Source organism: Lissotriton helveticus, chromosome 7 (genome assembly GCF_964261635.1).
Source record: "Lissotriton helveticus chromosome 7, aLisHel1.1, whole genome shotgun sequence".
Lineage (NCBI taxonomy): Eukaryota > Metazoa > Chordata > Amphibia > Caudata > Salamandridae > Lissotriton > Lissotriton helveticus.
In genome coordinates, this window is record NC_136068.1 from 1,491,075,359 (window position 1) to 1,491,091,023 (window position 15,665).

Genomic DNA, 15,665 nt, shown 5'->3' on the forward strand with positions numbered 1-15,665 from the left:
GATCACTGTCAAGCTTCTCTGGCGGCGCCCTCACCTGTCTTGCTTCCACTGGCATGGCCGGCATGGGCTGGTCACGGTATTGAACTGAACTGAAGCATGCTGGACATCCCGCTTGTCAACCTCACTGACCTGCTGCCCCGGGCGGAGTTTGCCCTGACAGTGTCGCTGCTCGTCCCCGCCAATTTCTGTGTTCTGGTGGCTCCAAGCCTTGTTTTTTCTGCTTCTCGGTAAGCCCCCGCGGCTCCCTGGATGCTTCATTAAGGGGCCTCCACCTGCCTCTTGCTCCACCTTTGCTGCTGGTTGCTGGAGGTCTGTTGGCACCTGGCTCTTCTCGTCTTCGTCCTTTTCCCTGCAGGCCGCACCCTGGCTCCCGGGGGCCTTTCATCATGGGGAAAAACGACCCAAAACAGCCCAAAATTGCCTTTGATCTCTGTAGGTCTGTTAGTCAGGACGTTGCGGGCTCTGAGAGTGCCGACTCTACTGTCAATATGGAGGCCCCCTCAAATCGTGAGGACGACCTTAAGGCGATCATGCTGGACGTCAAGTCCATGGTGACGGGCATTGCCGCCCAGCTGAACCAGCTATCCGCCCGTCTGGATGCGGTGAAGACCCGTGTTGACTCCCATGACAACCGGATTCGTCACTTCGAAACCAGGGTCTCGGATGCTGAGGATGCAGCCACCCAGGACCGGCAGAAGCTATTACAGATGGGCAAGATCCTAGCCATTATCCGGGATAAGAATGAGGACTTGGAGGCTCGTTCCCGACGGAGCAACCTCCGTATCACGGGCCTTATGGAGTCCACAAATATTTCCAGGATGGAGGACTTCGTGGAACAGCTTATTAAGGAACTGTTTGGTGACGTCTTATCCTCAGTCTTCATAGTGGAGCTTGCCCATCGCTCCTTGGGCCCCCATCCTGGCCCTGGTTTGCCTCCCCGCCCCATCATCGCCAAGATCTTGAACTACCGGGACGCCATTCTTTGGGCTGCATGTGACAGGAGCACCATCTCCCACCAGGGCAACACACTCTCCTTTTACCCAGATTACACCCTGGCCGTCCAAGCTGCACAGAGAGAATTTCTACCAGCTAAACGCATCCTCCTCAAGCACGAGGTTTCGTACTCACTCGCTTACCCGGCGAGGCTGGGGGTCTGCCAGGGCACGAAGACACTCGTTTTCCCTGACCCCAGAGAGGCCTTGGCGTTTGCTAAGAAATTGGACACAGAAGCCTGCTCGTCTCCCATGACATCTCAGCCTGACGGGACTGGCCGCCTCAGCGATAATGACTGAGAAGTGCAGACATTACTGGTTCATTATTTTCTTTCCTTTTTGCTATATGATGTCTGACAAACTGTAGCTTGGGTGTTTGCCTAGCCTCGCCATGCCCTCACGGGATGATTCCCTTTTCCTCCATTGTTCTCTCCTAGTTGTGGGTTCCCGGGGTGGGGTGGGTGGGCAACTTAGCCTGTTTGTGGGGTTGGAGTGGGTGCGGGGTGGTTGGGGTTTTTTGGTACGGGACTGTTATGCAGGAATGGGGCAGGGGTGCGGGGGTTGTTGGGTGTTCTGCTCCTCTATTGAGGAGGCGGCTTCAGTCTGCCGCCAAAACATTGTTCAGTATTGTTTTTATTTATTTCATCATTGACACTGTGTTATGCTCATTGCTTTGGCTACTCGCATTCAGTGTTGCAGGCTATGTCCCATTGTGCTGTTTGACTTGCTCTGCTCCTTTGGTTTCAGATCGCCCTGTAGCTCTTTGGATCACATTCTCTCCCACTATGTCATCTCCCCTTAGTGTTGCCTGGGGCTCAGCCTTCATTATCCCTCGCAGAGATCTGCGTTCTAGGCACTGTCTATCCGCTAATTGCTAGCATACTTCCCACCTACAGTCACGCTTGCTTTACCCACCGGTGGTGCGGCTCCCGGGGGTCTTTACTCCCCTCGGTCTGGATCGTTGAACACTGCTGATTGTTGCGCTCATCTGGGTGGCTCCGCCATTGCTGCGCCTGTTGTCAATGTCACGACTGTCCCCTCATGGCTGAGTTGGTATGTTGGTCCTGGAATATCCGAGGATTGAATGATCATCGCAAAGCCCACCTGATCCATTCCCATTTACAGCGCCATAAAGTTGATCTCTGTCTCCTTCAAGAGACCCACCTGTTGCCGGGGACAATCTCCAAACTCCACTCCGCCACCTATTCCTCATACTCCAGGGGCGTCTCCATTCTGATGTGTTGGGGCCTTACCTGGCAGACAGACAGGGCAATCCTTGACCCGGAGGGTACATATGTGATTCTACACGGCTTGCTACTGGCGCAGCCTGTCACAATTGCCACAGTATATAGCACCAACTGTGACGATGCAGACTTTTTCACCCATGTTTGGCACCTCATCTCTTTTTGCGGTCCTGCGGCGATTATCTGGGGCGGCGACTTTAATGTTAGTCCTTCTGCGGCTTTGGACCAGTCGGGCTCCCAATCCTTTCACCCGCGTGCCGCTGTGGCCCTTTCGTCTATATGCACCAAAAATGCCCTCTACGACGTTTGACGACAATCCTTCCCTGAAGTGCGGGAGGGCACCTGCTTCACTGGCGCCCAGGGCAGTTGGTCCCATATAGACTTTTGGCTGACCTCCCTAGACGTCCTGTCCTGGCTTTACGATGTGAGGCACATGGCTCGCACTTTTTCCAACCACGCTCCTGTCCAGCTCCGTCTACGCCCTCTCCATTCCCCGAGGCAGGCTTTTACTTGGTGCCTTCCCCCTGCAGCCCTCCGAGACCCCGTCTTTTGTGCGGACATCCAGACCACGATTACCACTTATTTCGATCTTAATGTGGGCTCGGTGGAGTCCGCTTCCAGCTTATGGGAAGGGTTCAAAGCAGTCATCCGTGGCAAGTGTATATCTAAGCAGGCAGGTGTCCTTCGTTCTATTCGTTCTACTATGGAGAGGCTCGAGGGGGAGATCAGGGATTTAGAGTCCGCGTAAGCTGCAATCCCTAGTCCAGAGACATTGGCGAAACTGCGCCAGAAACATACTAAATTCTCTGACGAGGCTGGTCGCGAATTGTCATTCTTGGGCAGGGAGGGCCAGGCACATCGTTTTGGTGAGGGGGACCGCCCTGGGCGCACCCACACCAAACTTCTTTGTCCACTGTGCGTCCCTTCCTACGTCAGGGCATTAAGTGATGGCGGATCGGACAGGACTACCTCCCCGGAGGTCATCAAGTCCCGTTTTCTTGATTTTTATTAGCAACTCTACTCTGCTAGCACACCCCTGCCACGAGTGGACTTTGACCAATATTCTGACTCCATTCGCCTGGTATGGCTGGAAGACCACCATCACAAATTTCTTGATGAACCATTCACCAGAGAAGAAATATTGGCAGCCATCAACAGTCTGCCCGGCGACATTGCCCCTGGATTAGATGGTCTGCCGGCCTCTTTCTATAAGACTTTTGCCGGTCTTCTCAAGCCACATCTCACTGCAATGTATAATGACTTGTTTGACTCTGCGCGAGGCGTTGTTAATCCTCCTTCTTAAACCCGATAAACCCCAAGACCGCCGAGAACCCTACCGTCCCCTGTCTCTTATAAACATCGATAACAAAATCTTTGCTAAGTTGATTGCTTCCCGTCTTCTCTTGCTTATGCCTACCATCGCTCCCCCGATCAATCAAGTTTCATCCATGGGAGGGCGACCTTCCACAATCTCCGCACGATTTTCTCGATACTGCATCAAATTAATCCTGACCTACCAGCCGTAGCTGCCTTGCTTGACCCCACCAAGGCGTTCAAGACCTTCGACTACTGGCCCTTTTTATTCTACATCTTGCCACGCATGGGTTTTAGCGACCACTTCCTGCGCAACATCAGACTCCTGTATACCAACCCTATAGCACGTCTTCACATCAACGGCCAGATTTTGGACCCCATTGTTGTTTCTCGCGGCACGCGTCAGGGGTGCCCCCTATTGCCCATGCTTTTTGCTATAGCTATGAAGCCCTTGGCTGCCAGGCTGCGACAGCACCATACTCATAGGGGCCTTGGTTTTTAGTCTCGTGCCTTACTTGTTTCAATGTATGCGGACGACATCATGCTTTATATTTGTCACCCCCAGGAGAACCTTAGCCCCCTCATCCATGAAATCATTCAGTTTGGGGGGCTGTTGGGCATCCAGGTAAACTGGGCCAAGTCGGTACTTTTCCTCCTGACCGACGCCACGGTGCCTTTCCCCCTTGACTTTCCATTTGTCTGGGCCTCCGGCCCAACGCGTTATTTGGGCGTCTGGCCCAGCCGCAATCTGGACGAATTGTGGAGATCTAACTTCGGTTGCGCGGTGGACTGGCTGGAATCCAAGATTCCATCGTGGAGTAGGCTCCCGCTGTCTTTGGCTGGTCGCATCGCCATCGCCAAAATGGTGGTTCTTCCTAAATTCCTGTACTTGTTTTTAAATATTCCCATCCCCCTTACTGTGCCCTTTTTCCGCAAATTCTGTTCTCTAATTATTTCACTGGTCTGGGCAGGTAGACAACCAAGAGTAGCTTATGATATTCTTACTCTCCCCATGTCTGCTGGCGGAATGGGCGCGCCAGATTTTAAGCTACATGCACTATGCGCTCAGGCCAGTTTCCTGCATTTCTGGGTCCACCCGACCCCCTACCAGCCTCATGTTGCCGTTGAGAGGGATATGGCTTCCCCATTGGCCTCTGTCCACGGCTCTGTTTGCGCCCGCAGTGCGCCCTCGAGTTGAGGTCAACACGGTCCCAACGCTTCGATGGGCCTGGTCTGGCCTGCGCCAGCTCTCTGACGTCCCCTTGCTCTCTGCTAAATCTGTGCCCATAATAAACCACCCGGATTTTCCCTTCCTCCAGGCCTCCAGTATGTCCAGGAGTGCGGCGCGTCTGGGCCTTGCGATGGTAGCGGACCTCTATCCAGGGAACACCTTTTTAACGCTTCCTGACGCCTCGGGGCCACAGGAAACGCTCCTGTTTTACCAGCTGTGTGCCACGTGTCGGAAGCTGAACTCCACCTTCCCACAGCCCCCAGCCACTATGCCCTCTCTGGATCTCATTTACACCTCCTCGTCCCCACACAAATTGGTTACCAAACTCTACGCTCTTACTCTGGTGTCCGCTCTCATTACCTCTGATCGTGCTCGGAAGGCATGGGGAACTGAACTTGGCGTCGAGATCTCGCCAGCTGACTGGCTTTATTGTTGTAATCAAACAAGGAAACTGTCACTGAACTACCGGCTTTGCTTGATCCATTTTAAGTATCTGCACATGTTCTACCGTACCCCGGAGCAACTCCATAGGCTCGGGCTCATTCCTGGAGACAACTGTATGCACTGTGCCGCTCCTACGGCGGACTTCGCACATTTGGCTTGGCTTTGTCCGAGGGTTTCGGAGTTCTGGAGGGTAGTTTGTTCTGCTATTTCTGACATCACTGGCGCGACGGTGTAACCTGATCCACCTTGGTGCCACCTAGGGTTTGTTAAGTTCTGCCCTGACGCCTCCCGCCGCTTGATTGCAATGCTACTGGTCTCGCTAGGCGTAGGGTGGCCTTGTGCTGAGGCCACTAGCTGACTCCCAAGGTTGAAAGTTGGCTTGAAGATGCCTCTCGATGCCAGACTCTCTTGTCGCATTTCTGGGATTTAATGCCCGCTAGGTCCCATCCTGATGATATTTGGGGCCCTCTGATTACCTACCTCCTTTCCTGCTCCCACCCCAGTGGTGCTGCCTCTCCCGCGCTCCCCGCCGACCCCGAGTCCGCAGCAGCCGCCGGTGCTGGCCACTGACTGCATCAACCCCCTGTAGTGGACGCCTCCCTCCCGTTTCCTGGGCCCTTTTTAGAGCCAATAACGCTGGGTCTGATTTTTCCCCTGTGGGAGGGATCTTGATGTGTTGGAGCTGTGATATTCTTTCCATGTCTATTCGTTGTGTTGACAATTGACCCTAATATATCATGGAGCGTATGTTCTGTTTTTGATTTTATGGCTTGCACTGGGATTTTGCACGCTGTACTGTGTCTGCCTTGATTTTTCTCAATAAAGGTTTTTTGAAAACGTAAAAAAATAAATTTAAAAAAAGGAGCTCTTTGCCATCATACAATAATTCACCAGACCTAACAGCGAAACTACTGACGTCCCTCCCTCCAAAGACCTCTACAACAAACTCAGCTCCTTCTTCCACCACAAGATCAAAATGATCTAGGACTACTTCGATTACCAAGACTATGGTACAGACCCAACCCCCCTCACCAGTGATACCAATCAGCCGAACCTCCTCATATGGGCCCCACTCACTACAGAATACACCACAAAGACTATGAAAAGCATCCATTCCGGAGCACCCTCTGACCCCTGCCCGCTGCACATCTTCCGCAGGAGCGCCATTGCACCCGAACTACGACGAACAATCAACTGCTCCCTCGAGACCGCCACATTCCCTGACAACTGGAAACGCACAGAAGTTAAACCCCTCCTCAAGAAGCCCTCTACAGACCCGACAGACCTCAAGAACTTCAGGCCAATCTCTCTTCTTCCCTTTGCCGGCAAAGTCATCGAGAAAGTCATCAACACCCATCTAGCACACTTCATAGGAACCAACAACATCCTCAACACCTCGCAATCCGGATTCCGCAGCACCATAGCACCAAGATCGCCCTGATAGCAGCCACTGACGACATCCCCTCCCTCCTCGATCAAGGTCACCCAGCAGCCCTCTTCCATCCTAGACCTCTCAGCAGCCTTCAACACAGTCTCCCACAGCACACCAGCCGCAAGACTCCATGATGCCAGCATCCAGGGAACTGCCTTAGACTGGATTCGATCTTTCCTCTCAAGCAGAACACAAAGAATAAGACTCCCACCCTTCCTCTCCGAACCTACAGAAATCAGATGCGAACTACCCCAAGGACCCTTCCTCAGCCCCACGCTTTTCAATGTCTACATGGCCCCTTTGCAACCATCATCAAAAAACACAAACTCAGAGTCCCAAGTGCCGACGACACCCAGCTCATTGTCTCTCTCACCAAGGAACACAACATCACCAGACACAGTTTCCAAGAAGGGAGGAAGGACATTGCAACCTGGATGAGCAGCAGCTGCCTGAAGCTCAACGCGGAGAAACCAGAAGTCTTCATCCTCGGCTCCACCCCTCAACATGGAACACCTGGTGGCCCACCACCCTCGGAAACCCACCCACCTCTACGGACCACGCCTGCAACCTCGGCATCATACTTGACTTTTCGCTCACCATGAACCTCCAGATCAACGCCGAATCCTCCACATGCTTCAACACCCCTGCATACTCCGCAAGACCTTCAAATGGATCCCCCCTAACTCCAGGAAGACTGCCACCCACCCACCCACTCATCACCAGCAGACGTGAGTACAGAAATGCACTCTACGCTGGAATCAACAAAACACTCCTCCACAAACTACAGACTGTGCAGAATAACACAGCCATACTCGTCCTCAACATGACCACATCACCCAACACCTCTGCAATCTCCACCAACTCCCTGTAGAAAAAAGAATAACCTTCAAACTTCTCACACACGCCTCCAATGCCCTTCACAACACCGGACCTCAATACCTCAACGAAAGAATCTCCTTCCACGTCCCCAAGAGAAACCTCTGCTCTGCTGATCTAGCCCTAGCCACGGTCCTCCGCATCTACAGGGCCAGAGCAGGTGGCAGATCATTCTCATACATCGCAGCCAAGACCTGGAACGAACTCCCCCACCGCATCAGACAAAGCCTGATACTGCACCTATTCAGAAAGGACCTCAAGACCTGGCTCTTCGGATAACCATAGAGCTGCTCGAACTCCGCCCTCCCAGCGCCTTAAGACCCTCACGAGTGAGTAGCACGCTTCAAAAATACCTGATTGATTGATACCAGATTTTCAGGAGCTCTAAATAATTTATAGTTAAATATAATGAATGCAAATGGAATTAATTTAGTTAGCCATAGTTATGCTGGCTACAAGACATGGATCCAGTCTGTTTGACTTACACTGGGCACCCTATGTAATACACACAAACCTTTGATGACTTGATGGCAAATAATGGCATTTTTTGACCCAATGGTGCCATTATCATGGCACAAGCGCTGATACACGGAGTGTTTTATGGGAGCAAATCAGCACAGCTCTCTAAGCAAGATCACTGCTGGTTAGCTGTTGATGCAACCTGCACCTCTATTCTGATTTTTTGGTGGAGTTGGTTGCTGCAGATCGAACACATGAGCTTGTTCAGAATCCACCAGCTGCATAATGTGGGTTTAGTGGAGAAGTTGGGACCAAATGACTTGGCACTCAACAGGACGATGGGTGATGAGAGTTTAACGTTTTGTGTTAAATTTTGCATATAAAGAACACCCTATATCACAAGTTATATAAGACTGAGTGTGAGCCTCTTCCTACCTCAGTCAGTGAGTTGTGAAATCCAGGAGCCCAGGAATGCAGTAAGAGAAGCTCCTACCTCCCTAATTGCAGATGGCCAACATGAATGACAAGATATTTTTATTAAGGTCTATCAAAGGTTTGCCCTGCGAGAAATAAATGCAGTTTAAAAAGTTTATCCCTCTGAGACAACCGCTGCCTCATTGCCTACTTATGGAATTTCAAATGCCTTTTGGTGAGATCAATATCAATCGTTTATGAACAAATCTGTTGCTCTGGAGAGCATCCCTTAGACAAGTGATCCCGATAAATGAGGTGTAGGGGCAACTAGGGCAGTTCTACGTAAATGACCCAAATCAAAGGTTAAGAAAAGGATTCCGAGTAGACAGAGATGTGTTCATGCACACCTCCTATGCCATTGATATATTTGTGATTTCAAGACAGAGCTTAAGCAAAATCAACCCCATCCAGAGTAAATTGATGACAAAAGTTTATTAGTGTATTATTACCAAGACAAATATCATCATGGTTGGTCATACTGCACTGTAGCTCCAATAATTCAATTCAAAGAAACTTTATTCGGTTTAGGTTGCAAACCATAAAAGTTACACAGACTAATACAACACGAATAAAATACATTATAAAAATACTATCAGCAGCAATATCCAATCAATGATTAATTTAGAGCACTAGATGGAAAATTATTACAGTTCATAATACGAAAAAAAAGTGACAGTGCATTGTTAAAGTGACCTCCATAGCAGCATACAGTTAATACATAATTAATTAAAATCTAAAGCGAATTCATTACAAGTCCATAAACTTCCTAGACTTAACAATTGATTTTAAGAATTCCACAATAAAAAATAAGCAATCCTCATTCAATAATTGTAGATACATCATGGCTGGCCGGACCTGACCAAAGTTAAGTTTTTTTAAAAGAGGGACCAGATAGCGTTTGCGAGGGAATTCATACAGTTGACATAAAAACATGAAATGCAGCATGTCCTGCGGAGACTTTCCGTCGCAGCCGCGGGGAGCTGCCACTTTATTATAAATAAAACATTTTGGTCTTGCAAGCATATAATGAAACAAGTTCATACGGAACCTAGTTAAAAGAAATTTCTCGTACGTGGACAATGTACCCAAGAGATAAGGCTCTGCTCTCGGTGTTGTTTACAACATAATATATGTCAGGACGCTAGGTTTTTGTACTTCATTAGCTTCCCTTGTCAGTTTCCTTTCTAATAGAAAGGCCGTTTTTATTGCCTCCACATCTCCTTTTTCAATACGTTCAGGGTTGACAAATAACTCCACACGCCCTAGACCTACAAGACTATTCCTAATGTAGTTCAACCACGGTACTGCGGTCGAATTGTCCATTAACAGACAGTCTTTTAAAATCAGGTGAGTCAGGGGGATATCAGAATTCAACCACGTTTTTAACCAGCAGGTCAGAGGGCGCAGAGAAAATACATCACTGACAAACTGAATCCCCAATTCCTCGTGGACAACTAAATTTGATGTTCCTCGTGGGACACACAATAAATGTTTCAGAAAATCGTTCTCCGCGATATGTAGACAGTTTCCAACATTGAGGCCCCATATTTGGCTGCCATAAGTTGCTGTAGCCACGGGTTTAGACTTATAGACTTGCAGCATGGCTCCAGTAGGCTTTGCTTTTTCCCCAGTTTGGAGGCAAAATTAAAAATTGCTGCGTTCACCCTCGCCACGTCCCCTTTCTTTTTCAAAATATGAGGGCCCGATTTGAGCTTGTTATCAAAAAGGACCCCTAAGTAAGAGAACGTGTTGGTGAGGGGAATATTTGAGTCTCCAACTTTAAATCAGTAATTCTTTTTTGGTGGCTGCCCTACCTGCATGACGTAGGATTTAGTATTATTTATTGTCAAATCCCTGTCTGACATAAAAGCATCAAAGGCAGTTAAAAGTGCTTGTAATCCCCTTTCCATCCTGGATATGAGGGCGGCATAGTGCGCATATAACAGGACTGGAATCCCGCGCCGGCCTACTCTGGGGCAGTCAGCCCCCAACCCCCTCAAAACGCTATCTAGTTCATTAATATAAAAGTTAAACAAAAAGGTGGCCAAAATGCATCCTTGTCGGACTCCCTTTTTATTATTAAAATCCTTTGTGACACTCAGGTCCTGAGAGAACCTGCCATTTGCTTTTGTGGTCCTGTGTATTTCCTCTAAAAAATCTACAATACCATTCTCTACTCCCATTGCCCTCATGGACTGCCAAAGCTTATTCCGTTAACACAGTCAAAAGCTGAGGACAAGTCCATGAAGGCAAGGTGAATAGTCCCCTGACGAGCCACAGTGTACTTGCTCAGTATCAGAAAAAGGTTAAGACACTGGGCAATGGTGGATCGCCCCTTACAAAACCCATATTGGGCATCAGACAAAATCTTATTGTCCTCTGCCCATGATGAAAGTCTTTGCAGGAGGACCCTCCCCACTACTTTCACCACTGAATCTAAAAGTGATGTGGTTCTATAACAATGAGGGCTACATTTATCACCTTTTTTTAAAAACGGGGACTATAGTAGAGGTCGTCATGACTGAGGGCAGCCATGCTGTACTGCAGCGTTAAAAACAGACTCCAATATAGGCGCCCAGAAGGAGGGGTCGGACTTAAAAAGATCAGGGGTATCCCATCAGGACCAGGGGCTTTGCCAGCTGTTAGGCCGGCAATACTTTCCAGTATTTTACCCCTCCCAAGCCTTACTTCCACTACATTAGGGCCAGTTGGCGACATATCGTTTTGCTCGGAGGAAGTATTGAACATCTGCTCATAGTGGGCTTCCCATTCCTCCTTAGATATATAACATTCAAGGACACCCCCCTTCTGAACAAATAGTGGTTTATTCAACACGCTCCAAAACTTCGAGCTATTGCTGAGTGTTTTGGGGTCCAATAGCTCCCCCCACGCTTCATCCCTTAAAGCTCTCTTTCGCGTAGCTAAAGCCGACTTATAATCCCTGCAACACGCGGTAACATCCGCTTGTACTCTGGGTTTGATGGCTAGAACTTCCCTCAGCCTTTTTGCTGCTTTGGAGCAGTGACAGTCAAACCATCTACGACCCACACGTGTTTGGTTCTTGGCTGGTGCAGATAGCAACCCAGTCACCTTTTCTGTGATAGCCTTAAAGGCCACTAACACCTTTTTATGTGAATGCCTACCCTGGGTGCAGAGGGCTATTTCGTCAACACAAGCAATTTTAATATTATTAAAAATTAATTCTGGAGTTTCTTGCGACCATCTCAATCTACTTTTTCCATCAGTTGGACGGAGTAGGACCAATTTAGGGGTTTTCCCTGTTTTGACTGCCCAGGGACCAGCCAGGTAGAGAGATAACAGGTTATGGTCACTAAATTCGCACTCAATAATTGAAGAAGTACCTACAGAGGATTGCATTAATGATGAAATTAAAACAAAGTCTATAAAAGACACATTCCCATGACCCTTAAACGTGGGCACCGTGATACTAGTATGGGCATCCGATATAGCCATGGTAGATATCAGATCTAGGTCATTAATAAGGTCATTTAACCGTTCCCCTTCAACTGTATGCTCAAAATGAAGTCCAATGAGCATTTGATAGACGATGATTACTTTCATTCAAGAATAAGAGCAAAAAACATTGGATTAATACAAGTTATGAATTTTGGTGATTCTAATTTTAAGAGGACAGTCCACTGAACTATGTCACAATAGATCAAACAACCCCAGCTGACATTAGCAAAAAAATTAAATTCTAGAATGCCTATTGTTGGTTATTGTTATAGATGCAGGGCTGGGCAAAGAGAACTGTTTTTATTTCCCCACACTGGAGGTCCTCATAAGAGGTACAGCAAAGATAAGGGCAAATTGGCAGTCACTGTGGGCAATGCCCTTTTGAAATTTGCATTAATAAAATATTCAAATGGTATGGTGGGCTTTATTTTCCGCTGTGGTGCTCCAGTCTGGCTTCACCTCATGCTTAATGCTATTGATATACTGGTTGCTGTTGCAGGTTCTTGTTGCCACTGAGCGAGGCACTTGTTAGAACTACACAGAGGCATATCAGGTGCAAGTACGTTTTTCAAAGCCCCAGGCAAAATTACAATTAGTAATTAGAGTTAGGCAACGCTCCTCTCCTAGCTGTAAGGTTGTTTATATGGATATTTCCTGTAATCTGGCACCCTCCACTGGAAGACTTTTTATCTCTACCAGAGGCTGACTAGGAGAAGTGCTCCAAGTAATTCAGAGTTGAGTCTCCCACGTTGCACTACCATCTAATCCAAGAGTGCTAAATATTGTTAAAACAGTTTGCGAGATGCAGGGGCATTGTTCTGGTATGGGTGTGTGGGGGGTGTTTGGGGAGCACCTCTTGTGATTGATTTAATAGTCTATAATGTTCCTCTATCTACAATAAGGATCTATACCACGTTTAGGATTTAGGTGACTAGTTTAGGTTTTACATGTAGGGCTATTCACAAACTGCATCTTGTGGCATATTTCGTACTACTAGCAGTTGAAGCATACTATAAAATGATATTCACATACTGAACTTCTAAAGTACTACTATTTTTTGCAGTATACTTTTGAAGTGCAGTTTGTGAATAGAAGTGTGTAGTACTATTGTAGTATAAAAACATACTACAATATGCAGCTAGCGAATAGCCCCCAGGCCCTTCAATTTGGCAGAGACATGATAGGCACATTTATGGATCAAATTTATCCTCAGGTTTTGTGAATAGCCAAAAAGCAGCAAACTTCCTCAAAAACTGTAATTTACTTAAAAAAATGTAAGTTACAATGTGAATCAGGATTATATAGCGACTGGTTTAATAAAAAAGTGGTAAATCTGCCTCCATGGAAGTACTTGTTAAATGGGTGCATATTTACTACTCTTTGAAATTCACAAACATTGACAGTAGTAAGCTTGGAAAACTGCACCGGTCTCAGGTTATACTATAAACAATCAAACACCCAAAAAGGGGCTTGACCAGTGGCAATCGCTCGGTGTAGCATTTCAACCCATTGCTTTTCGTTCATTGAGCCACTCGAGACCTAACTCATGCAAATCAGTACTGACCTTGTTCCTCATGGAAAAGGTGATCCTGAATCTTGATCATTTCACCCAAAAGCACACTGAATTTTTCTTGGGAAATTTGAGATTCACGCCCCTTAAATCTCACTGACTAAGCAACGCCCCTGACGAACTGCAGCGTAACGAAGACTAAGGAATAGAGGACAGATAGCACAGAATACCAATATACGTTTAACACATACCTAAGGTGACCAATAATTCCTCAAAGCTAGAATATTTATAATAAGATTCCCATGAAGCCAGCCTGTGAAGGCAGCCTGAGCAACACATTATTGGCTCTCTGCATTCAACTGACTTAAAGACCTCTCTCATTGGACAGTAGACCGTTGTTCTTTCTATTTGAACTCTATATAGAACAAGGATGTTCGTGGTCCTGTAAGTGTGTTGGCCAGTGTTCACTAGCTATTTCTACTCACAGCCCCAGTCTTGCGTGCTTATTAAAGTATGCAGACGAAGTTTGTATACAGAACCTAATCTTGGTAATTTATCATTCTTTAGACACACAATTCTGGAATTTACATATAAGGGAATTGAGAGCCATTATGTGACCCCCAGCTAAACAATCTGGGACAGCTTCCCCTCCGTCTGCTGAAAACTAAGGTCGTTATTTAGGATTTGGCTGCCATCCTGCCAGAAAGATGGAGGTTACGACCTCTGCCTCCCTGGCAGAGAACTATGGGGCATATTACCAACAACTAGCGATAATTATCGCTATGTTGGCTTAGCGGCAATATTTTTATCGCCGAGCTGCGGCGATTTTTATTGCTTAGGATCCTTGCTATTATCAAGGTTTATCTCCTAAGCGATAAAAATCGGCTGGAATGCATGAATATCGCTGAAAAGTCCGCGATATTCATGCATTACCGAGCTAATGCTCTTAGCCATGTTATCCACCTATCATTGGATAACATGGCTAAGAACTGCTCAGGGGCAGGTGTTAGCTTTTGGAGATATTCGCGCTTAGCGCGAATATCTCCAAAAGTTGGTAATAGGAGATAGCGATGTTAGCGACTGTTTCCAGTCGCTAACATCTTGGCACGCCCACTTTGCATGTCGATAGTGATACATTTCACTGACATGCAAAGCGGGGCCCAAGATGGTCGCTATCTCCTACTAGCTGTCGCTAACTGGTGTTAGCGACCGCTAGGTAATAGGGAGATCATTTTATCTCCGCTTTCTTGGCTTTTAAAGCCAAAAAAGCGGAGATAAACCCCCTTGATAATATGCCCCTATCTGCGTAGTTAGAGATCCATAGAAGGGATCTCTAAGCTATGGAAGAAGCAGTGGAAGCGGCACCTCCCCTCATGACAGTGCAGTTTACAGGCGGAAAGATTTAAAAGCACCGGTTTGACAAACCAGTTTTTTTTAAGAGAAAACAAACTCACAAATCAAAAGTTTGTTTCTCTGAAAAGGAAATAAATGGCCTGGCACATACGAGCCAGGGCCATTTAACTAATGTTCGTGTCCTCCATTCTGTGAAGGTAACATGAGTGACAGTTGGCCCACTTTCTTTAGTCGAGGCTGACTGTCACATGTTCAAACAATGTGTTGTAACTTACTCCTGTCCCTTTAATCCTGGGGAAATCTGTAGAGTTCTGGGAGCATCATATGGAACTGTGGCAGTTGGATTGTTGCTGGCTCCGAGGTGGCTGTGTTACCTGCGGTGCATGCAATAAAGAGTTTCCTAAAATAGACGTGGTGTGTACTCTCTTAACACAATGCTTTATTATACCCTGTTCCACTCATACCCAAACGGCAGTACAAATATATACACCTCTAACTGCAAATAATTTTTTAAAAACATTTTTACAACATTCCAGGGGGGGGTCCAATGTTGGTCAATGAGGTCTAATTTCATGCAGGATGTTTAGGATATCCATAAAGCACATTTAATTGGAACTCATTTATGTAAACATTAGAAATTCTCAAAATCGGGTAAGGATCTGGTCCTCCTGCATTCACATTGAATTTGCCTGCAATATATTCTATAAATGTGTTCCACATTGTCCAGTACCTTTGAAATTCACAACCCACTGAGTTTGAAAGACCATAGTAATCTGCAAATAGAAAGATTGTTCGTATTTCTATACTTGGTGTGTCCAAAGTAGCATGCCATCCTGTCCATCAAAACAGCATCACCAAA